Here is a 25,801-nt window from a genome sequence, read left to right as displayed (position 1 = left end):
AAGTAGTAAAGTGTTAATGTTTGAGGTATCTGAGTAAATTTTTTGTAGATTCTTGTAAGTTTTCTGCAGTCTGAAATAATGTCAACATAAATTAAACACCCCTCAAAAAAGAAAAAGATGTTAGCACAGTACCTGGCACATAATCTGCAGTCAAATGAATAGCAGCTGTTAGATGTTAATATGGACTCTAGATTCTACACAAAAAATTCTCTTGACGTAACAGATATACACATTTATGGTGGGAAAAAATGGGGAGAGAAGCAAAATAATACATGTAATATGTTCCATTTAAACATCCTCACACAAATACACGTAAATGCACAGGAAAGACTAGAAAATATACACTAAATGGTTAATAGTGGTTAGCACTGGGTTGAGGAATCAAAGTGATTTTTATTTTCTTCCTCATACTTACCAGTATTTGCTAGCTTTCTTATAATGAAGATGAATCATTTTTATGTTTTTTCTAAAAATTACTTATAGAAATTAAAAGGATAGCCTGCAATCAAGGAAGGCATGGCATTCTTCATTTTCTATAACAATACCCTCTTTGCAGACCCATATTTAATTATTGTTTTTGAGCACCATATTGTTACTTGCCTTTCATTTATTAAAATTATAATGATCATGTAGTATCATTCTGATAGGGAAAAATTATGTTATAAGATGGCCAGACAGGACTGATAGGGGAATTCCAGTCCCCGCCCGAAGACTCCCCTTCCGGGTTCTTCCTCCTACCCCACTTGCAGCGTGCACCAAATTATTACTAATGTGGAAGTAACAGACTATAAATTGTCCCCCATTCTTGCGCTCGGGTCTCAGACCTCTGGAGAATGATCTCCTCTGAGCCTGCCTGTGTGAAATAAACCTCCTGCCTTCCAAGATCTCTGAGCGCCGCTTGGTTCTTCCATTGGGTGATCCAGACCAGGTTCTCTAACATTTGGTTCCCTGACCGGGAAACCCAACTGCACTGGCCCATTGTTGCCACCGGTTGGGGAAAATGACGAGGCGGTGAGTAATCTCAATGGAGAAGGCGCGCCCTGCCTGATATTCGGCACTCTCCTGCTTGGTCACCTCAGGCCAGCCCCGCTCCGCTGTTCCCACCAGACTCGAGGAGACTTGGTAGGTGAGGATCTGGGCCCAATGTCAGACATCTGTAAGGCCTGGCGCTCCTGACCCAGTCAGACCCACCCATCAGGTTGGAAGGGGAGCCTGATCACCTCCCAGAGACCGTTCAGAGGTTTCACAGGTAGGGATTCCCAGGGAGGGAATGTATTAACCTCTGGTCTGAGTGTGTGAGTGAATGTGCAGCCCAATCTGGTCCTTCAGTTAGGACTTAATGTGTGGCTCCACAGGCAGGCACCCTTAAGGTCCCCAAAAGCCCACGGAGTCTGAGTGGGTCCGTCAGATTCCGTAGTGAACACCATACAGTCTATGGCGGCATCAGAATAGTTTCCGATTGTAAGTCACAAAGCTGAGACCACTTCACCTAAGTTCCTTTGGGACATGGACAGACGGGCATCTGACTGGTCTCCTCATTTCAGGGGGCACCCCTATCCCTCTGTCTGTCTTTGTGACTCCGTCTCATGGGAACATTATGAAGTCGGGACAGAGCACACCCACAGTTCTTGAGACTATGATCAAGAACTTCAAGAAGGAGTTTTTGGGAGACAATGGAATTAAGACGACCCCCGGCAAGTTAAGGCCCCTATGTGATTTGGAACAGCCCACTTTTGGTGTAGGATGGCCCTCACAGGGAACCTTAGATGTCCCAACAGTCTGCTGTGTCTGGCGTGTTGTCACCAGAGACCCAGGTCACCCAGATCAGTTCCCATATATCGACTCCTAGTTAGAGACTGCCCAAACCCTTCCCCCTTGGGTGTGATTTACCTGCAATGAACAGGGACAGGCTAGGGTACAGAAGTCCCCACTTCCACAAATTCTCGCCAGTGATCCGGCAAAAGAACCAGTCTTGCCCCTGCCATATGCTCCCCTGAGACCATCAGCACCTAACCCCCTGGTTCCCGATACTCTGCCACCTTCGGTCTCCCACCACCTCCAGACTCGGCACATCCTCTCTCCCCCAGAACCAGCGGCCAGATTGTGCCCTTGGCCAGGCATAGGCGCTCTCCAGATACCAGTACGAGAGACGCGGGAACCTGAGAGACACAACGAAAACAAAACCCTCCAGCCTGGCAGCTCCATGATGCATTACCAGCCTTTCCCACTACTGATCTCAACTGGAAACTTAACACACCATCATATTCCAAAAAACCACAAACCTAATGGAGTCCCTCTTTCAGACCCACTGATCAACTTGGTAAGACTGCCAACAGCTGCTCCACACTTTAACACTGAAGAAAGACGGAGAATTATGAGAGGAGCTCAGCAATACCTTGAAGAACGTACACCAGGCAGGGTTGTCGATCCTGGCACCTGAGCTAGGACAGCCACATCTGAAGAACGTCCTACATGGGACTTCACTACAGAAGAAGGACAAGTCCACAACCGCAGGTACAAAGAGGCTCCCCTCTGGGGTATCTGAGCAGGGGCTAAGAAGACCATGAATATGACCAAGATACCATCAATCATCCAGCAGCAAGGGGAATCCCCAGGGATTATTATGAGAGGCTATGCAAGGCTTACCGCATTTATACCCCGTTTGATCCCGAGGCACAAGAAAGCCAACAGATGGTAAACACCTCTTTTTGTGGCCCAAGCTGCCCCAGATATCAGAAGGAAGCTCCAAAAACTCGAGGGCTTCACTGGAATGAACATCACCCAGTTGATCGAGGTTGCTAACAAGGTCTACATGAACAGGAAGGTCACTGCTGAGAGAGAAGCCGAAAAAAAGATGAGAAAAAAGGTCAGCCTCCTTGCTGCTGCTCTGAAGGAAAAGGACAACAAAAGGACAAGGAAGGTCCAGCTGCCAAAAGGGGGGAAGCCCAGAGCCTCCTCAGCAAGGGATCAATGTGTCTACTGCAAGGAGAAAGGACATTGGAAAATAAGGAGGTAGACACAGCTCCCTCCCTTACTATGGCCATGACATATGGCCCTTACTATGGCCCTATGGTGTCTGACAACTCCAGCCCTCCACCCAGATACACTAAAAAAGAAAATAAATGGGTTGAGGTCAAAGGGGCCACCCAGGCCAAGAAAGGATGGTGGAAACTGCCAGATGGACGCATCTTCGTCCCAGCAACAATGGGAGGGCATCTAGTCAGCAAATACCATCAACTCACCCATCTAGGAAAAACTGCATTAGAGGCCCTCCTCAAAAAACAATATTACATCAGTCTGCTGCCCGTGTTGTGTCAGACAATAAGCAAACCATGTGTGACTTGTGCCAAGAATAATGCCTGATCTATGCCGCGACTCCCACCAGGAGTCCAAATAGGAGCTACCCACTTTGAGGACCTTGAAATAGACTTCACAGATGTCCAGCCAAGCCAAGGACTTAGATACCTCCTAGTGATAGTCTGTACACACTCTGGATGGGTCAAAGCCTTCCCAACCAGGACGGAACGGAGCCAGGAAGTAGCTAGAGTCCTCCTGAAAGAAACTGTCCCCCGGTTTGGCTTACCAGCCACAATCCACAGTGATAACAGCCCTGCGTTCATGGTGGACATTATACAAACTTTAACCAACTCCCTCAACATCACCTGGACTGCTTACTGGCCTCAAAGCTCAGGGAAAGTAGAGCGGATGAATCGCACCCTCAATGGAACCTTAGCCAAGTTCTGTCAGGAAACAGACCTCTCATGGCCCAACCTATTGCCCCTGGACCTCCTGCGTGTCCATTGCACACCAGAAACTCAAGGTTTCTCCCCTTTTGAACTAATATATGGAAGGCCCTTCCATGTCTAGAGAGCCTCCCAGAGGACCTACACCAAATAGGGGATAAGGGAATAAGAGAACTTCAAGCTTTAGAGGCTACCCTAAATGAGTTACAACGATATACCACAGATAGGGCCCCAATCTCTCTAGGATCCCCTGTACACCCCTTCTCACCAGGGGACTTGGTCTGGGTCAAAGACTGGAAAAAAGACCCTCTCAAACCACAGTGGACTGAGCCTCATACCGTTACTGTGACCTCCCTACTGCCTCAAGGTCACGGACATCACTCCATGGGACCACCACTCCAGAGTCAAGAAGGCCAAACCTGAGGAGCCCCAGACTTGGAAGACTGACCCAAGTCTGACAAAACCGCTCAAAGTGACCTTCTGGAGAGTCCTACATTTTTAGGATCTTCAGCCCTACTCAAACCACACCCAGGAAGCTGGCTGGTCTACAAACGGCAGAAGCTTGAGGAATCGCCAGTCCAATAAAATAAATAGACCGTCCTTACTCCTTGCCATCAGATTGGCAGAGGTTGCCCCAGAAAGCTGGGAAAACATCGAGAGGTTCCTGTTCGCACTCACCTTCCTCTTACTGACTGCCTCTAATCTGGACCCCATTCATAAACCTTCAGTCTTAAGGCCCAGTATAAATGAGCGGTGTTACTACCCGTCCTCCTAGGGACAAGAATAGCCACAGGGATAGGGACCGGCCACGGGGGTAGGAGGCACAGGCTCTTCTGTGGAACTATATCATAAACTGTCCCGAGAACTCAATGAAGACATGGAACGAGTGGCTGACTCCCTAGTGTCCTTGCAGGGCCAAATAAGTTCCCTGGCAGGAGTTGCCCTCCAGAACAGATGGGCACTTGACCTCCTCATTGCCAAGAAAGGGGGCACCTGCATCTTCCTCGGAGAAGAATGCTGTTACTTTATAAACCAGTCAGGAATAGTCACAACCAAAGTCAGGGAATTAAGGGAAAGGACCACCCCATAATAAATGAAGATGATGCCCTCTAATACAGCCTAGATAGTAAAGTGTTTTTTGTTGTTTTTTTTAAAGATATAAAACAACAAGGGTGGAAAAAGGAGAAAAAAGTAACAAAACTTTGGAAGCTGGAACATATGCAAATATTTACAGCAGATCCTGGGGAGTCCAATCCCAATCCAACAGTAGAGAATGCTGAGACCCAAACCAATTTATAGCCAGAAACCTACACAAGGATCAGGAACGGACAGCACCGCCTCTGGAATTGGAAGTGAAATGGAGAAAGGGCACTGAGTGAAAGCTGTCTGAGGAGCAGTTAGATCCTTAGATCTCTTCTGCTCCCTGAAAAAAGACTTGAGGTTATCTCTGCAGAATGTAAAAAGGGATGATCTCTGGTTTAGGGGCTAACTGGAAGTGCAGAGGTCTTTAAAACCTGTGATGAAGTGCACATGGTTGAAAGCTAAGATCTACCCTTCCCCACTCCCATTCCCACACACTAGCTGCAAAAAAAAAAAAGAAAAGAAAAGGTAAATTGTTGTAAATTAGAAGGACCTACAAATACCTACAAATACCCAGTACTACACACAAACAGGCAAAGACCTACACCAAGGCACATCACTATTAAATTTCGGAATACTGGGGACAAAGCAGAGATTGAACAAGTTTCCAATGAGTAGGTCCAAACAAAAGAAGAGGACTCAAATTTGCTGAGGACTTCTCAATAGCAACAGAGGACAAGGAGAAATAATTATGCCTTCAAAATTCCACAGAAAAATATTCTCAATCTAGAATTTTACACTCACACAAACTAGATTTACCAAATGTAAGGACAGAAAGAAAAGACACTCTGACATGGAAAGGCTTAAAAATTACCTCCCATATAATAAATACACTTTCTTAGAAAATCACCAGAGGACTAAGAATTTAAAGTTCTAACAAATTTAGGAAAAGATGGATTGTTCCTAGCCAGGGTAAACTGCCAAGAGAATCAGTTTCAAATCCATTCAATTGATAAGGACAACTTAACCCAAAAGGCACTCTTTTAAGCCAAACAATCAGGGACAGATTCACTCCAATAAACACCCCCACCTGAGGGCCAACAAATGAACTACAATGTCACCCAAGTAACCATGCATCTACAGATGATGTTAACCTACTTCCACCTCTTAAAATCTTCCAATCCCTGAACTCCACACTCCCAAAAACCACTATGTATGATTAACACTCTGCTTTGTTCAAGATTTGCCTGATCAGATATTCTAGATAGTGGTATCATCACCCTGACACCAAATGAAGAAATAAATCCCAACAAAGAAAGGCATGGATATGGAAAACAGGATATTCAATACAAAAAAGAAGTGAAGGAATATTGGTGAATGGGATTCCAGGATGCTAACTGCACCAGAAGTAGAAGGCAACCAATCCAGACTGAAGCTCTAAGACAGAGCCAGGCATGTTGAAGGCTGTCGTCCCCATGTTCTCTGCCACAGTAGCATCTTTCAAATCCAACACAACTACCGGAGGATGTGCTCTACCTAAGCAAGAGGGTAAATGAGGAATAAGGAAGGTTAAGAGTTACAATACTGGGAATCTAATTGAAAAGGAAAGAAAAGTCTAAGAATAACAAAGGGAAATCTTCCCCAGAAATGAGCTGTGAAGCAGGCCCAGATATTAGGTGTAGATAGGAGGACAACGAAGGTCTCTAGCAGAGAAGTTGCCAAAAAAGGAAGAAAATTAGAACACATTACTGTGACTGACCTTATGGAAAACTACACTGAGAGGCTACTATTTCAAGACACTATCAGCAAATAAAATTTGCACAGGCACAGTAACGTAAACGTAAGATTAACTATTTCATTTAACCAGACATTGTAATATAACTAAATTGGGAAGGTAGAGAAGGAATAGCAGTGGTGATGGTGGTTGAAAAACAGTACAGAGGCATGTGGGTGTCTCAGTCACTTAAACAGCGACTTTAGTTTAGGTCATGATCTCGCAGTTCATGGGTTCGAGTCCTGCATCAGGCTCTGTACTGACAGCTCAGAGCCTGGAGCCTGCTTCGGATTCTGTGTCTCCCTCTTTCTCTGCCCCTCCCCACTCACACTCTGCCTCTCTCTCTCCCTCTCTCTCTCTCTCTCTCTCTCTCTCTCAAAAATAAACATTAAAATTTTTTTTTTAAAAAGAACAGTAAAACTTTCTCTATCTTAATAGAAACTTAACATATAATGAAAAAATTGGTGACTCAAAAGACAGCACTACACATATATTATTTGGAAATATGGATACATAAATGCCAGAAGAAGAGCTGAAAGTGGTTACCTTTAGGGAAGAAACTAGAAAGCATGGGGATTCACTATGTTTTGTTATAAATTCAGTTTTTACTATTTGACTTTTAAAGCTTGTCTATTTTAAACTATATGTCTGTTGATAAAATACAAAAAACAGCAACTGACGAATTTCTTAAATGTATTGTTCATCATTTAAAAAAATATATAAATAAAATATTTTCAATTGAAAGGAGTAAAAAAAAAAAAAAAAAAAAACATCCTAAGGAAAAAGGTCTCCCTTTTTGTTGGGAGACCTTCACATTTTTTCCTAGTACTGAAAGAACACAAACATACAAAATATAGAAGCTTTAAAAATAAAAAAATTTTAAGGCAAATAATTACCACTTGAGTGGACAAAATTCAGTAATTGTAATACCAGGAAGATTGTAGGTCTGATCTTACTTACAAATTCATTAATGATCAGGAGAGTGCAAATAACACATTTAATTAAATTTGCTCATTTATCTATTTGGGGAAGTACGATTAACAGCAGTGAGAGAGAGTAGTAACATAAAAGGACAGAGACGAATTAAAACATTGCCCAAAACAACCAAATTGGAGAGTGGATGGAAAGCTAAGTAAAATTAGGGGCTAAAGACAACAAAAGAGAGGTATCAGAGGCTTATTTACCACCATTTTAAGGCACACTGTGGCAACGTGGAGTAATTTTGGCCAATGCCAATGTTAAGAGGAGATACATAAAACACACACATTATGTATATGTATGTTTGTACACACACAAGCATACATATACGTACATACACATAATTTTTTCCTTATGAGAGACTGATAATCCTAATTAAACAAGGATCTGTGGGGCACCCGGGTGGCTCAGTCAGTTAAGTGTCCAACCCTTGATTTCGGCTCAGGCTGTGTTCTCACAGTGGTGAGATCAAGCTCTGCAGTGAACCTGGAGCCTGCTTTTGATTCTTTCTCTTTCTCTCTCTCTCTCTCTCTCTCCCCCTGCCCCCGTCCCCCACTCTGGCATGAGTGCATGCTCTCTCTCAAAATAAATAAACTTAAAAAACAAACAAACAAACAAGGATTTGTAAAGGATTATACCCTAAAAACAAAGTACTGTTAACGCAATCTGACAAGAGTGGTTTTATATTCATAATTTTTATAAGTACAGAAACTCTATCAAGGATTACCAATAATGACAAACTGTCCTAAAGACAATTAATTCTGTTGTCTACCTTGTATTCTTCATCTAGCCACACTTGGATTATCCTGATTGTTCCTGTTCTTTATTCCCAGGCACTGACCACTCAGAATAGTCTACATTTACCCATCTCTCCAGCAGAAGGGTGTCGCTATGTGACTAATTTTCACCAATAGAATATGAGCAAAAGTGGTATGTGTAACTTTCAGTAAGTATCCTTAAGGGGAAGGAAATGTGTTCTTTTCTTCCTCCTTTCTGATGGATGGAATGTGAATGAAACAGCTGGAGCTCCAGTAACTATCTTAGACTATAAAGTGACTTCAGAAAGAACAGAATCCATGCAGAGAAGTGCAACATGACACCATGACAGACAGACCATACCAGTCCTAGACTACTTTGGGAATTCCTGACGTTGGGCGAAATACACTTCTATGATGTTGAAATCTCTGCTATTTGGTTGCAACCAAATCTAATCCTAATTAGTATAACCGCTAGGCTAAGGCACACTCCTCGTTTTGTTTCTCTAAACATTCTCCTGCCGCTCCTTTATTGTGAGTATTCCTCAATACTCTATTGTTGGTCTTTTCCACTCTTCTCCCACTGGGTTCTAGGCCAACATTCTAAAATAACATCTCTATGTGTCAGATCTTTGAGCTCTAGTTTTATCTCCAGCTGCCTATCATTCCACTTGTATGTGACATAATTAAACAGGAATACAAGTGATTTTTAAAACGCACACATTAAATAAAGTAGTGGTGGTAGCAATGGCAGTAGTTATTGTGAGGGTAATAAATAGCTAATATTTACTGAGCTCTTAATATTTATTAGGCACAGTTCTAAGTCTAAGAGCTAATCCTCACAACAATCCTATGAAGCAGGAAGTACTGTGCCATATCCATTTTAAAAATGAGGAAACCGAGACCCAGACATGTTAAGTAACTTGCTCAAAACATATAACTAGTGTATCAAAGAGATCAAACCTAGGCTGTCCAGAACCCACCCTCCTAACCCAATATACACTAGTACTTTATTCTAAGGATGCTATCACAGCTTAAGACTTTTTAAGTTGTCTTCAGCAACCACATGACAGTCATTTAAATATCCACCATGGTAATAAGTTTTATGCCTCTGCAGAATCATTTTTAGAAACTGTCAAATATCACTTAGAAATAAGTAATTAAGATGAGTGATCAAGCTAGAAAATACTCTCTTGAAAACAAAGGATATGATCATCAAGCAACGAGACTGGTTTTCTTGTATTGACTCTACTGTTTCTGAAAGCAGTTTCAAAAGACAAATTCCAAAGAATACTTATTTGCTAAAATAAATGTATGGCCTCAAAAACAAATACTTTAAAAGTGAGACCTTTCATTTTTATGTTCTTTAGTTTTTTGGGTTTTTTTGTTTGTTTTTGGTTTTTTTAACGTTTTATTTATTTTTGAGACACAGAGAGACAGAGCACGAATGGGGGAGGGGCAGAGAGAGAAGGAGACACAGAATCTGAAACAGGCTCCAGGCTCTGAGCTGTCAGCACAGAGCCCGACGCGGGGCTCGAACTCACGGACCATGAGATCATGACCTGAGCCGAAGTCGGACGCTTAACCGACCGAGCCACCCAGGCGCCCCTATGTTCTTTAGTTTTAAAGCACCAGATTTTTTTTAACTAGCACTCAAATGATCTAAAACCTAAAATTTATATTAGCACTTGAACTCATTATCTTTCTCCCTAGGCCTATCTGAGCTCTTTTCCCAATGTCACTATCAATGACACTACAATATACCTGCTAGGTCCGGCTCAAAACTTTGAGATATTCTGATTCTTTCAAATTTTCCAACCCCATATTTACTGTTCTTCCTCCACGAGCTATCATGTTTTCTGTTTCCACATTACCCCACTACTGCTGTATTGAAATACTCGCCAGCCACTCTCAACTAGAGGTTAGCCCACAAAGCTGCCAGGACAACCATTCTCACTGTTTTCATCATACGACTTTCCCTGGTATTCAGGGAAATACTTGCCCTGGTATTCAGATTGCCAATGGGAAAGCCAGAATTTGAACCCATTTCCTAGGTTCCCACTCAAAGTGAATACAAATTTAAAGATCACTGCCCAGAATATAATTCATGCTAGTTCCAGAAACTGCCAGACACTACTCATAAACATGTTACCTTTCTTTAAAAAAATCAGGATACAAAATTTATATACAATAGCAAGAGATCCCAATTTAAGTGCATCTGTATTACATTAATAGGCATACATAGGAAGGAAATAATCTTAAATGTTAATAGTTACTTCCAGATGGTGAAAATATGGATATATTTTCCAAATCCTCTATAATGAGCACATATTGAATTTATAATAAGAAATACTTAAAAATTAAAACTATATGACATTATGAAGTCAAAGATAAATTCCTTGACATTGAACTCAAGTGTCAGAAGCAAAGAAAAGTTTCAGGCTACCCAAGGAAATAAACAAGAAGCACAGTACAAAAAAGAAACACTACAGCAATAAGTGAAAGAAAAGCAACGTCACATTAACAACAATGGTCGCAGAAACCAAGAGCTACATGGCTCCTGGGGCTTGTTGACTCCAGTACTTAATAAATCATTGGTTCTTACACTAGAAGAGTCAAGAGGCCTAAAAGGTCAATGGAAATTCTGAATGTATTGAAAGATGGTCACACTGAGATTGAAACTGTTATTTGGGATAGTTGTAGAGAATTACACACCACATAAACAAATCAAGACTACTAATTTTCCTTCTGGGTAGTCTCCTAAAATGAAAATGTGAAATGAAAGCACAAAAGTTCTGAAAAGATTCATAGGATAAAAAAATTTAGGACCACTAAATAGGCTATAAATTCTATCTTTCCCTGGCACTAGTTTTTTTAATTCCAGTCCAACATCCCTTACCCAAAACACCTGGGGCCAGAGAGGCTTCACAATTCACGAACTTTTTTTATATTTTACAAAGGTTAATATGGTATATATTCCATATGTTACAAAATATTCCAACTAGGGCTTCGGGCAAAACTCTAATTAAACACATTAATATTTGTATGGGAAAAGTATAATCACTATACTATGTAAAATAAAGACTACAAGTAGCCTGTCATCAGTGCAGACTGAATTTTGCTGCCAACAGTTTGCCACAAACTTCTTAAAGACTTCCCATTCTCGTAACAGTTTGAATTTAGGAAACATGGATAAGAAATTATGGACCTGAAACTGGTTACATCTAAGAGGTGGAATTATGCATGGATTTTGTTTCTTTCCTGATATTCCACATATTCAACAGTGAACATGTACCATATTATTTACAAAACAATACTTGAAATTTAAAAAGGGATGTGAAAAAGCCCAAATACAGATACTGACCAACTTGCAAACTGGGTTAAAAAAAGAAGTAAGATCTTGTTCAGATTTCAAAAGCCAAAAAAGTAACTTAAAATAGCTCTGAGTTTAAAAGTTTTTACAAGTTTAGTATAAGTATTTAAAATAAATGAATAAAAATGCTATCAACAGTGGGGGAAATCCTTACTAAGACTCAACAGGAAATTTATGAACTGAAATTCAAAATGTGATAATTGTATTAACTCATTTGTAACTTACTATTTTTCAGTTCAATTAAGTGCTTGTGACAGACTGTCTTTCCCAAAGATGGCACCTATCTCCTGTCCCCAGTCTTTCTTACAATGTGACTTTGACACTTCTCCCGTGAGAAGTGGGTTCAGTGTAACTGCTATTTTTGACTCTGACAAGTTTATGTCACTATATAACTTCCACGAGTAGGTCCCAAAAGGCAATACAGTTTCTGCGTGGTTCTTTTAGGATGCTCATTCTTAGGAAACAGTCACCACCTTGCTCTCAAGGAGCTCCACTGGTCTATGTGGAGAAACTGTAGGCAGGTGTTCTGTGGGACAGCCACATTAGCCCCCAGACATGAATGCTGACACCTCCAGGAGCCGGCAGGTCACCACCAGCTTTTAATTATAAGTCTTTCCACCTAAAGGTCAGGTAAGCCATCTCCTCACTACCTTGTCTGAATTCAGACAAAATCCACAGCATAATAAAATGGGTATTTTACACCGCTAAGTTTTGGAGTGGCTTGCTACACAAAAAGCTAACCAGAAAAAGCGCCCTTCCCTAGTTCAGTAGCTCCATTCATATGAAACCTATACACGTACGTGCACACATACACTCTAATATCAAGCTTTTCTCAACACTGAAGAAGGTCTAATCTGCCAATGAGAAATTGGACAGACCTGTTTAAATAAGACAGTTTCCACTTGGGAACTCAACAATTCATGTCAAATATATTCTGAGTACCTGACATATGTAGAACACTTTGCTAAATGTTTAAAACACAAAGGTAAATAACATATAGTTATTAATCTAATCTAGAATGGGAGGAAATAAAAACAAGTATACAAATAGTTTACAGAAGTATTTAAGTGCCAAAACTGGTACATAAAGTTAATTCCACCACAGTTAATTTATAAAATCATTTGGACTCATAAAAAGCTTTTTGATTTCTTTAGGAAAGTAGAAGAGCTTTGCAGATGCCTAGAAAAAAAGACTAAAAAAACATATGAAAAATGTGGCCTTCGTTATGTGCTTATAAGGCTGTTTTTTGTTGTTTTAATTCTTTATTTCCCAAGTTTTCTACAGCAACCATGTACCAGATTTATTAAGAAAAAAAATTTTGGGGGGGAGGGGCACCTGGGTGGCTCAGTCAGTTAAGCATCCGACTTGGGCTCTGGTCATGATCTCCAGGTTCGCGAGTTCCAGTCCCCAGACCAGCTCTGTGCTGACAGCTCAGAGCCTAGAGGCTGCTTTGGATTCAATGTCTCCCTCTCTCTCTCTGCCCCTCACCTGCTTTGCACTCGGTCTCTTTCTCTCTCTCTCTCAAAAATAAACATTAAAAAAATTTTTTTTAATTAAAAACAACATTTTAAAAAATTTTTAATTTTTTTTAACGTTTATTTTTCTGGGAGAGACACAGCCTGAGCAGGGGAGGAGCAGGGAGAGAGGGTGACACAGAATCTGAAGCAGGCTCCAGGCTCTGAGCTGTCAGCACAGAGCCCGACGTGGGGTTTGAACTCAGGAACTCTGAGATCATAACCTCAGCCCAAGTCAGACGCTTAACAGATTGAGCCACCCAGGTGCCTCAGAAAAAAATGTTTTTTATTTATTTTGAGAGAGAGAGAGAAAGAGCAGCAGGAGCAGGGGAGGGATGGAGAGAGAGAATCCCAAGCAGGCTCTGTGCTGACAGCACATGGAGCCCAATGTGGGGCTTGATATCACAAACCATGAGATTATGACCTGGGCCAAAATCAAGAGTTGGATGCTTTTTTTTTTTTAATTTTTTTAACATTTATTTATTTTTGAGACAGGGAGAGACAGAGCATGAACTGAGGAGGGGCAGAGAGAGAGGGAGACACAGAATCTGAAACAGGCTCCAGGCTCTGAGCCATCAGCCCAGAGCCCGACGCGGGGCTCGAACTCACGGACCGCGAGATCATGACCTGAGCCGAAGTCGGCCGCTTAACCGACTGAGCCACCCAGGTGCCCCAAGAGTTGGATGCTTAACTGACTAAGCCACCCAAGCACTCCAAAAGAAAACAATAGTTTTATTTAATTTTTTAAAAATGTGTTTAAAATACACTATGAAGAGAGTCAAGCAAGAGGTTAATAGATCTGTAACAGAAGCTATTCTGGTGTCAGCATGCCAAATATACAAAATAAATTTAGAATTTAAGGAGAATTTTCAGTAGAATAAAAACTGCATAAACATGTTACTTGTTTGCTATTAATATCTACTTTTCTTCCCTTTCCTTGCTAATTACAAATATTTAGAAGGTCTCCTCAGGTAACAGAAAACAACTACCTCAATAAGCTCTCCATCTCCTGGTCATGCCCTCCCAGATCCCTCCAGCATTCTGTCTCCCTCTCTGCATCTATCGTTTCTAAGGTGGCCCTTCTCTCTACATCTCTGATTATTCTTCTTTCTAACTCTGCCTCAGACTGTCTCTCTCAGTGTTTCTGACTTCCCGTCTCTAGAAGACCCTCATTCTCTGCCTATCATGTGTGTTCTTCTGTTTCCCTCCAGTGCGTATGTCTGTGTGTGTGTGTGTGTGTGTGTGCGTGGATAGGTGTTTGTGTTACTCTCATGGACTCTGCCTTTTGGTCAGTTTCTTCCCCACAGCTACCTACCCCATTTCCAAGACATTTCTGTTACCTTTTCCCTCTAATCTTGACAAACTAGCAGGAATGGTATTATTATCCCTATTTTATAGATGATAAGAAAACATATACTGGACTACTGATATAAATTTGAGAGTTTAGGATTTATATCCAAGTGCTTCTCTTCTTTAATACTCTTCTGGTATTCCATGGCAAAAAAAAAAAAAACTTGAAACAGCCCAACTGCAAGCCAGTATTAACACTACATGTATTCTTTCCTAAGAAGGAAATCTATTAAGGAGTGCCACATACCTTTTGCCTCTGTTTTTGCCTCTGTTTTTGCCTCTGTACCAAGTAAATGGTCAGGAGCTGTCAGAAATCTATACCATTATATTAACAGGTTAACAGTGTTATTTGGGAATCTCACAATACTAGACACCAGACCTGCTGTTTCCAACAGTGCTTCTCTATTTTTATCCCTAGTCTGGAAACAACCATGTTTGACATAAAAAAAAAAAAAAAAAAAAAAAAAAAAAAAAAAAAAAAAAAAAAAGATATAAGAGGGACAACAAATGTTAATAAAACTGAAGAGTGATTCTGAAGAATGGAAAGCTATATAGAAAGCTAGCACGAGACAAGTGAAAAATGCACACCACAGACTGGAAGCAACTGGTCTATGTTTTATTGAGAGAGTAGAAAACCCTCTTCAAATGCAGGCTTACAGCTTGCTGAGCAACACCCTATAACTTCTCTTCTATCTAAAGCTCTGTCAACTGGAATTTTTCCGTAATTCAATAAACTCTTATGACTTACCCAGACTTCATCCATCCTGCTGGGCTCATCAACAAGGAACTCTAAATGTTTTCTCCACTAGCTAAGACCACATTTTCTGATGGGTGGCATAGAAGTAGGGTTCTCTTTCAAGCTACCAATAGCCTAGTTCCATTTCTTTCCACTTCTATTAAGTGGGAAGTCTGCAACAAATACAGTTCAACAAAGAAGAAATGTCTAAATTATAATTCAGGTTAATGATTGTCAAAGATCACCCTGTAGGTCCCCAATTTTATACAGAGTGTGAGGGCTAGTCTTATATTTAAACAGGTTTATCATTAAAAATCTATACTTTTATTCTGGCACTAGCTCACTTAACTCTATTATGTCTAATGAGTACATAAGTACTGAATCGACAATATACCAGTTTTATCATTCATTCTGGCGAGCTATTTTGTGAATGGTTAATCTATGGAGCTAATGAGGACAGGGTCACAGATTGGAAAATCTTGGCCAATTAGCTTTGCTGTGTTTCATGGGTTGATGGTTACAGTCAACAACCTTAACCTTGGCTAACAGAAACAAAACAAAACAAAATACACTGATCATGTGAAGTATTAGAGGAATGAATTATAAATGTTTGACCAAAATCAATGATTATCATAAAAATATAATAATAAAATTTTTTAAAGTAATGCTAACATAATCTACCTTTTGCTAAGCCTGGTTAGTATGTGCCTAGTTCAAAAAATCTCTAATCTTTTCAGTCATGCGAGATTGGTTATTATTATCCCTGTTTTACAGATGATAAGAAAATGAACTCAGAATGATAATATGAACCAAAGTCATAACCTATTAAGTGGTGGAGCCTGAATTCAAACTTTGATTTGACTCCAAAGCTTAGGTTATTTCCACAATACCATACAGTTTCTCAACAGCATGCCTTAGGGACATACGACAATCAACAAAATGTTCTTACTCAGAACTATTCAGCACAGTCATTACTGAGCATATCCACTACGTACACTTAGATGCTAAAGCTGAGAATGAGTTTACCTTCCAAAACTTCTTTAAGCAAAACAGCAAAGATTCTTGTTCTTTAAGAACACAAGCATTTAAAACAAAGGAAAAAATAATACATTATAGCATACAAAGTAATTTTTAATGGAAATGACTATTGTCATAGCTTTGTATAAAAGTCTATAGTGAAAAAATAGTTATCTTGCAGATTCATAACTGGAAGAATGAAATTACCAGGGCAGAGCCAGAGGATACCACATTAAAACAGAGTAAAGGAAACATTTCCTAAAAATCTGAGTCTGCAGGTATCTTGTAGTCAAAACTCATTTGTAGGAAATAAAAATAAATATTTCAATTCTTAACCCTAAGATTTTGCTTTGACCAACAGATCAATTTTCTCTATTAGACTATCCTTCTTGGTTTCTCTCAACTCTCACTCCTTGCAAATGTGTACACCAATGTCACTAAGAGTTTTACCTTAATAAAAAATGAGGTCACCAAGCTCTCTGGAACCTACCCACTAAGCTAACTAACTTTTAGAGTCAAACAGTCTGACTTAAAAAAAAAAAAAAAGAAAAAGAAAAGGCAGGAATGAGGGGAAGGACCAAAAAATGGCTCTATAAAACTATGTCCTAGTCAATAGTCAATAACTAAGTCATAAACACAGATAATTGTTCTACTACAAGCTACAATGTGCAGACAGAAAACAGCATCCTTACGACAGGTTACAAATGAAGCACCAAAGCACATCCCAAACAACAATCTTTTCACAATAGCATTTTAGAAACCTCTAAAAGTGAAAAATAGCCTAATATAATCTTTATATAAAATACAATTGCTAAGAAACACACTGCAGAATGAGAACTTCTATTTACAGTATTTTGGGGAAAAAAAAGAATCTCAAGAAAATACATTATCTAAATTATCATTTTTTGATCATCATAGTCAACAATTACAATAGCAACAAAGCAATGAGCACTTACTCTATGCACTACTAAGTTTCTTATATTAACATCTCATTTAATCCTTATGAACACCTTGCAAGATAAATGTTATTGTATCTATCCTAGAAACTAGTCATCAGGCTCAGGGGGGTCAACTAATTTGCCAAAAGTCATAAAGTAAGTCACAACACCAGGATTTGAACGCAATTTGTTCAACTTTGTACATTGGACTAATTCACTGTACCGCCATCCTGTTTTTTTGAACCACATTTAAGCATTTTCCAACCGACGATATCAGTATAAATACAAGTTAGGATTACCTTATTACTGCACCTCCAAACCCTTATATTGATTGTAAAATCCCATTCTCTACAAGGGGAAAAATAAGACAAAAAAGCTACCTGCTTAGAGTCTCAGATCTTAACTGCCAGAAGACTGGAATATGGGCTATTTATATTCTGAATTCTAACTATGAGGAAACAGACTTCTAGCATACATACCTAGGACAGATGAAGATGACCCCAGTATTTCAGCTACTATGCACACAAGGTTAGTGGAACTGTGTTAGAATTAGAGCTAGACTTAGCACCAGAAGTATCTTAAAGGGGGTAAAAAAATACAAGACCTGCTGGAGACAGGCATCAGTTTAGCACAACTGATGAACAGAAAGTGCTGAGATCCTTGTACTTTTGTGGTGAAGGAAGGTTGTAACTGAGCAAAATGGGTTGACAGGCGAGTGTGTTGGGGGTTGGGAAGTGTCCTAACTCTGGGAGACCTTAATTTGCAGATGAAGTTTAAAACGGACTCCACAGGTGACAGGGCCTTCAAGTCACCTCTTCAAGAGGTACATGGCTTAACGTTTGCATGGCTTGTATTCGTTTCCAAAGTCACTTCCCCTTATTTATTAAATCATTTGCTTTTCACAAAGAGCATGGTCATGTTTATAATCGAGTTTCAAAGACATGAACGTGGTTTTAAAATTCAACTGACCTAGACTGGAGACAGGAGGATAAAGTTATATCTGATACATGCTTTCTCCCACGTATCACATATTATCCGCTGACGCCCACAACACTGGAAGGCAGGCAGGCCAAAGACTAGTAGCCCCATTTTTCAGATCTAGAAACCGAGGCTGCGGAAAACGGGTTACAAAAGATCACAAGTCCAGAAAGTGACAGACCTGAGACTCGTCTCAGGACATTAGTCTCCAAACCCTGTGCTTCTTTCCTTTCTCAACTCTGAGAGGCGGCTTTATTGAGTAAAGAAAACTTTTAATAATCGGACTTGGGGGTTTCCGAGGGCCGCCCAACAAACCAGGAAGTACATCCTCCCGTTCAGACAGCTAGCTCACTCCCAGCTCATGCCCATAGCCCGGGGCTCCTGGACAGCCGAGCGGACTCCCTCAAAATGCTCGCAGCCCGGAAATCGCCAGCAGCCCCGGGGTCTTCTCGGGGCGGCCTCTGAGGCCCACAGCCCCGTTGACCCCTGGGGGGATCGCCACGGACCCGCTCAGTACCTGTTGAAACCCGGGAAAGGAATGTCCTCTCCGCAGAGAGTATTTGGGAAGAGGCCCCAAAGCGGGCGCTCAGCCTCTAGGACAGCAAAAGGGCCTCGGGAGGATCCCTGCAACCCAGGGCCCGCAGGGGTCGAAGGGCGGCAGCTTCCCAGTAACCTCCGCCCCAGACGGAGACCCGCCCCGTGAGTCACGTGAGGGGAAAAAAAATACCGGTAACTAACAAAAAGAGAAAGGAAGTCTTGTCCAAAGTGTGTGGGGAGAAGTGGGAGCGACCAGCCCCAGCTAAGGGTGTAGAGGCAGGAAAGGACAGGGACGTGGGGCTGCTCGTTACCGGGCGCGCCGTCGCTCTCCGCTTCCGCCACCTCCTCGAAGCTCTTGCTCTTCCGCTCGCGCCGCTGGGGCGCGCGCCAGGCCTCGACTCCTCCCCCCACCCGCGCCGCGGGGCCTTCTGGGGGCTGTAGTCCCTCCAGGCCGGGGCTGCGCAGGCTGCCTCCCGGTCACGTGGGGGAAGGGCTGGCAGAGCTGCAAGGGCGAGAAGGGGTTTGCGCTTCCGTCTGCTCAACCCTCTGGGCTTCGCTTTAGCTATAAACGTGCTCAGACGTCCTCCCGTCCCGCTCTTACACCATCCCGCCTTTTCCGTTAACGGCCAAGTTTTTTTTAAAAAGGCAATATAATCCGTCGTCTCCACTTCCTCCTTCGTGCTCTGCCGTGTAGGTTCTGCTCCCGAAGAAAATGGCAATGTGGCCATCATTATCTTAATTGCCAAACTCACGTGAGGAATTTCCAGGTCTTCTAACTTAACCTTTAGACGCCATTTGAGGCTGTTGGACATTCTTCATCATTTATTTTCTATGTCACTCTCTGGATTTTCTTTCTTCCTCTCATGCCATCCTTCTCAGTCTCCTTCAAGAATTCTTTTTCTAAACCATCTCTTAACTATTAGTAGTGTTCTCCAGAGTTCCTGGCAATGAAGTGAAAGGTGCAGGCCGAGAAACCTGAGCTTCCCAACATCATAAACAACCACATTTCATCCATGTCCCACAGGCATCTCAAATGTAGCAATTTGTGAAGCAAACCACCCATCCCCTATTGACTAATATTCACTCCAACTTCCAACCTACATTTCTCCTTCTCTTGCTTCCTCTTCCACCCATGCCCACACGGTCACCAAATTTTGTAGAGTCTATCTCCCAAGTATCTCTTGACTCTGCTCTCTCCTCACGACCACTGCCAGGGATTTAACTCAGACCTGCATTATTTCTTGCATTGGCTTCCTTACTGGTCTCAGCACCTCAGCACCTCTAGTCCTCCCTACTGCTGTCTGGTCCAGTTATGCAAATGGAAAATTTAATCATGTCACACTTTTGGTAATATCCCCTAGAGGATCCACTTGATTGAATTTGGGAAGAGGTATGGAGGTGAATCCCTTCCGTAGCTTTTATAAAATGAGAATGCCAGCCGCACTACTCCCCGCCCTCCCTATCCTGTATTGTGGTTGGGAGGTTCAAAGAAAGGAGACTTACAACAGATCTTATTTTAGGGTAGATGCGTATAGGCAAACTTCAAAGATTCCCCAGGTGATTGAATCACTTAACAAGGGTGTTTTTTATTGACTACACCAGGCATTATTCTGGGTACTGAGAAAATACTAGTAAACAAGACAGTCCCTGCCCTTGTGGAGTTTACATTCTCTTGGAAGAGACAGATTTTAATCAAATGATTACATGCCAAAAACAAAACCAACAATAACAACAAAAAACACAATTACCAGCTGCGATAAGAATTGTACAGGAAAAACAATCAGTCCCTTTCCCTTTCTTTCTGACACCTGCTCCAGCCCAGGGTGGGAATCCTCAGCCTATCAAACAAAACCTGTCAGGAGCTAATCTCCTTCCATTCCCTCCCACATACATCTAGATTTACCAGACTGCCTGATCACACTTGCTCACTCACCTTTGCAAAAGCTGTCCCTCTGTTTGGAAAACCCTTTCCCTTCTCCCTGTGCTAACTTCTACCCTAATTCTCCTCTGTTGGACTAACAGCAAACCCAACAGAACACCAGCCACATGGAAGGATTTTCTGAGGATTGAACGGAGTCAGCTGATAACTCTTAGGCAAACAGGGGAGCCAGGAACAGTTGAATGTGGGCTACTGGGCGCAGGGCTACGTTAGCCAATTTAGAAGCACAGGGCCTGAGCCAACACCCATCCTTCAAAACACAGATCACGTGTCACCTCTTCCAGGAAGTGTTTGCCGAGTTCCGCCAAGATGAAATACTGCCTCTTTCCTGGGTATTCATTGCATCCGTGCCAACCTCTCTTCCAGTGAAACACTAGACCCAGATCACACCAGGTTTGAAGAGCCAACTGTTAAATATTCGGGAATTTTCCAAGTCAGTTTCTAAAGCATTGGAAGCTTGAAATCAGCAGTGATGGGAGTATTTACACCACCATGGAAATAAGCAAATGACAAATGAGGGCCTTTGGGTTTTGTTTTGTTTTGTTTTCCTTTTTGGAGAGCCAGTTTGCCAGCACATCACTGCCTTTATCATCTCATGCATCTCTACATTGTATCGTGGTGATTACTCCCCTATTACATGAATCCCTTGTAACAGCTTCACTTAGCAAATTTTTATTGTTATTTATTACTATGCACCAGAAACTAGCAAGATGCTGAAGGGATGGGTATACAGTGGAGAACAAAAAAGCCTGGTCCCTACTGTGAAGGAGCTTGCAATCTAGCAGATTAGACAGAAAATAAACAAAGACCTCTACAAATTGAGCTGGGCTGCTTTGTGACAAAACATCCTGGCAATGAATGGTAGTGGACAGAGAATACTACACTACTTTAACAAGGTGCTCCAGGGACACCTCTCTGAGGAGACGATCTTTCTACTGGGCCCCAAAGGGTTAGAAAGAGATGGTCAAGGGGAAAAGTGTTCCAACCAAAGGAATCAGGCTATACACAAGAGAGGTAGGCTGTTTGAAGGACAGAATGGTCAGTTTTACTGGGATGGTGTAATGATTAATTGTATTTGTCAACTTGACTGGGCCACAGGGTGCCTAGATTAAACATTATTTCCAGTTGTGTCTTCAAGGATGTTTCTGGTGAAATTAGCATTTGTTGGACTCAGTAGATTATTCCCTTCTTCAGTGTGGTCAGGCATCATCCCATCTACTAAATCCCTGAATAAAACAAAAATCTGGGGAAGGGAGGATTCATTCCCTCCTTGCCTGTCTGTTGAACTGAGGCCTTGGTCAGTTGGTCTTCACCTGCCCTTGGACTGGGATTCACACCATTAGCTCCCCTGGTTCTCAGGCCTTTGGACTCAGACTAGAATTACACCAGCAGCTTTCCTGGGTCTCCAGCTTGCTGAGGGCAGATTGTGAGACTTCTCAGTCTCTACAATCATAGGAACCAAGTCCTCACAATATAAAAAATATATAAATCTCTTCTATATATACGTATAAGTGTACATATACATAAAAAACATTAGTAGATCTAGATCTCCTGTTTATATACACATATTTCCATAAATAGGAAATACAAATACAGATGATATATAGTTAGATAGATGGATATCCTATTGGTTCCTAACTCTCTGGAGAACCCTGACTAATTGTGGGTTGAGTGATCCAGACTACAAGATGAGGTCATTGGAACCAGGTATGCATAGCCTTGAGGCCACAGTGAGGACCCTGGGTTAAATTATAAACACAAAAAGGTTCAAACAAGGGGATGATGTTAGCGGATTCATGTGTTGATACAATCACTCTTGGTTTTGTTTGGAGGCCCACAATAGAAGTGGGAGCCCACTTGTTGCTATAGTCTAGGTGAGAAATCATGAAATGAAATGCTGGCAGTCAAACGAAATGGGTGGATTGGACAGCTATTTTGCAGACTGAGTCAACAGGATTTGCCGATGGATTGAATGTAGGGGACAATGGGCTGGTGAAGAGAAGCGAGGACCCAGGGACAGAGATTGCTCACATTCATCTCCATATCCTCAACCTCTAGAATGGGCCTGGTTCGTAGTAGGTGTTCAATAACCGCGTGTTGAACAATTTTATCCATTCTACATGCTAAGCTCTGTGCTCTATCAATGTCACATTGCTTCGTACAGGGCCTCTCTAGCCCATATAGTAACTTTGTGAAAATTAGAAAAAAAAAAAAAAAGGTGCCCCTTCCTACAGGTGCACATAGCCCATCACCAGGGTGTACAGATTGATGAACCTGTAGTCTACATTTCAGCCCCCACTTGCTTTCTCAGCTGGCACCCTTGTGGTATGTGTAGTCTGCACAACCACATACAGCATCTCTGGCCTAACAATCCTGGGAGCTGGTTTTGTGGCATTAAGCCCAGTACTCTTGGAGAGAACTTGGGGTGGAGAGAAAGAAAGCTGCCTGCCTGGGGTCACTGGAGCTGCTGCTGTGACTGAGATTCAAACCTTTGCCCTCTGAATCCCTGTGGGCTCTTTAGCCTTGGAGCCACATTGTCTCTCCCAAATCACTCAGCCCATCAATAAAAGGCTAAATTCAAAATGGTGACTTTGCTTCCTTCAGTTTCTCATGTGTCTGTTACTATTGTTAGACTGTTACACATTTACATAGTATCCAATATGTGCTCAGTGCTTCACAAAATACAATAAAGGAACATGAAACCAAAGGGTCTTGATTTTTTTACCAACAGAATAAATAAGGAATGGCTGGTTTAAAGGGCCCTTAGCTCTTGGATTAAAATGCACTGTGGTGTATTGGTTTAAGGTGATACCGTAAACAATACAGAAAAAAAAATGCCTGTGTGCAAGCTGTTTCTCCTTTGCGTCCAGGACCAGGAGTGGGAGGATACCAGAGCAGCTGGCTTCAGAAATGCAAACTAGGGAAAAGGTCAAGGACCTAAGGAAGAGAAGGAAACACCCGGAGAGGAGAAAAGGATTGTCCCTTCAGTAAATAACAGCACTTAATATATAACAAGTGCTTAACGTGTGCCAGATGTGCTAAGCCCTTTACGTGTCCGGTGTGAGTCAATCTTCACACAACCCTACAAGGTACCTTCTATTATTACTGTTAGGCAGGAAGCTAGGCATGAGTGACAGGACGATGGACCTTAGATGTCCTGATGGCGGGCCCCAACCTAGGGGCAGCCCAGGGACCACCCCATTCCACCCCTCTAGCAGTTGGTTGGGGTTACAGCACCTCGGCAGAGGAAGAGTTAAGTTTGTTGGGCTCCTTGCACTTGTGCAGAAACAGCAGCCTTGTTCTTATTTGACCTCTGTCTCTAGAATAGAAATAATGTTGTGGTTTCCTACACCCTGCGGGTATTTTGAGTGCATCTTGGGAAAGGACATGCATGGTTGGCTAATTATTACATAATCCAGGCCTGTCACTCAGATGTTGCCACCCTAGGACCCACCCACCCCCCCCCCAAAATATTGATATAAGCCCACACCTCAGAGTTCCTAGGGGTCTCTGTCTCTCCTGACTGGCCCACTCCTCCCTTGAAGTGTACTTGAATAAAACTTGGCTCTGCTTTACCTTCATTTCACTGTCCTGTAATTCTTTCCAGTGGCAGCAAAAAGAACCGAGGCTTCTTTCCTTTTCCATCTAACTCTGGGGAACAGCACCATCATCTTACACTGGAGGAAGCTGAGGCCCAAAGCTATGCAGCTAATACGTGACAAATCTGAGGTTTAAACCAAGACAGTCTGGCTCTTGAGTCTGAGCTCTCCGCCACTAAATTACACTGCCTCTCATACAGATGTTCCCGATGCCAGGTCCCTCGTGTCAGTAGCATGACCCTTTGAAGTCCTCGGATATCTGGTTCTCAGACCCAGTGATCCCCTGTTGCCTGTCTGCTCAACATTTAGGGCATGGTCATCTCCAGCCGAGCAGTCCATTTGGACAGTTTGAACAACGCATATGTGAGAAAAATTCTGCTGGGGGTACATTTCACAGTCTCCCTGGAGTTTCAATATCCTCCCAAGAGAATACCATAATTACTCATATGATATGAAAGATAGAAGAGAAAATGTTCTCAGGAGAGAGGGAGTAAATTAGTGTATCCCTTGGAAACGTGGGCCTGATTGGTACCTCCTAATGTCTGAATTCTTTCCTTTGGTGACTTTCAGCCAATAAGTACAGAAGGACCCGAATGTTACTGGGGTTTTGGGTACTTGGATCTTGCCCTCATGACTAGTATCAGTAAATGCTACTACTATCTAGAATTGTATGGATATTAAGCATCAAGTGGAGCAAGGATGAGACTTTTTAGGTAAATAGGAGGGCATGGTGTCAACAGACAGCTCCCACTTCATTCATGAAGAAGAGCAGAATAGCAAACACTGATGTGCAGCAGGGACTCCAAACCCCCAAAGCCTAAGTTAGGAGCCCAGAAAACTCTCCCTCAACTCTTCAGCTCTGATCGAAGCCACCTTACAAAAGGTACGGACGGCAGCAGTTATTGTTTTGGTTGCCTCTCTAGGCTGTGATGTCACAGCATCTGATGCTATTATCCAACTGTGGCTGTGCCAGCGCGTGCACACACGCACACGCACACACACACACGCACACACAACCTCACAATTAGCTTTCCAGCACCAGGGCTATTCTATCTGCCCCCTGATCTCAAGGTTTGTATGGCTAAACTATCCAATGCCATAGTGCCCACTTGGAGAGAAGGGCTTGGTGACAGCATGCTCATTCTGATTTGAGAACAAGTTGACTACTTAGAGCTATAACTGAGGAATAGTCTAGTAAATTCTGGCCCTTAGAATTTCTAACGTTATACAATATAAACCTTAGATGATTCACTGTACCTCAGTTTCCTCATCTGCAAAATGGAGACCCAACAAAGCTACTACCTCATTGGGTAGTGAGGATTAAGTCATAAAAGGGATGGGAAATGGTTTGGGCTAAACAAGGAGAGGGGCATATGCGTTACACAAAGTTGTGCTCATAAGAGACAGAGATGAGTAGGGAACAAATAGATTTTTTTAATTTCAAAGCTAATTCTTTTTTCCCTTAAGACAGTGGTAGAGGCAAAGCATCC

At 42.0% G+C, this 25,801-nt stretch overlaps 1 protein-coding gene across 11 annotated transcripts in view; it reads right to left on the bottom strand.

Annotated features, from left to right (window-relative positions):
- Positions 1-19,250, bottom strand: part of R3HCC1L (R3H domain and coiled-coil containing 1 like) — a 108,823-nt gene extending 89,573 nt beyond the window's left edge. For 6 of the 11 annotated variants that reach the window (XR_006194563.1, XR_006194566.1, XR_006194567.1 and 3 more), the window contains exon 1: positions 15,316-19,250. The gene's annotated coding sequence lies outside the window, so the exon portion shown is untranslated. The remainder of the gene's footprint in view (positions 1-15,315) is intronic. The other 5 variants (XM_042908602.1, XM_042908603.1, XM_042908600.1 and 2 more) reach the window with 4 other exon arrangements.
- Positions 19,251-25,801: the final 6,551 nt, after the last annotated feature.

This window comes from Panthera leo, chromosome D2 (genome assembly GCF_018350215.1).
Source record: "Panthera leo isolate Ple1 chromosome D2, P.leo_Ple1_pat1.1, whole genome shotgun sequence".
Classification (NCBI taxonomy): Eukaryota; Metazoa; Chordata; class Mammalia; order Carnivora; family Felidae; genus Panthera; species Panthera leo.
The sequence above is the reverse complement of the archived record's forward strand: the minus strand, read 5'-3'. Positions and strand labels throughout refer to the sequence as shown.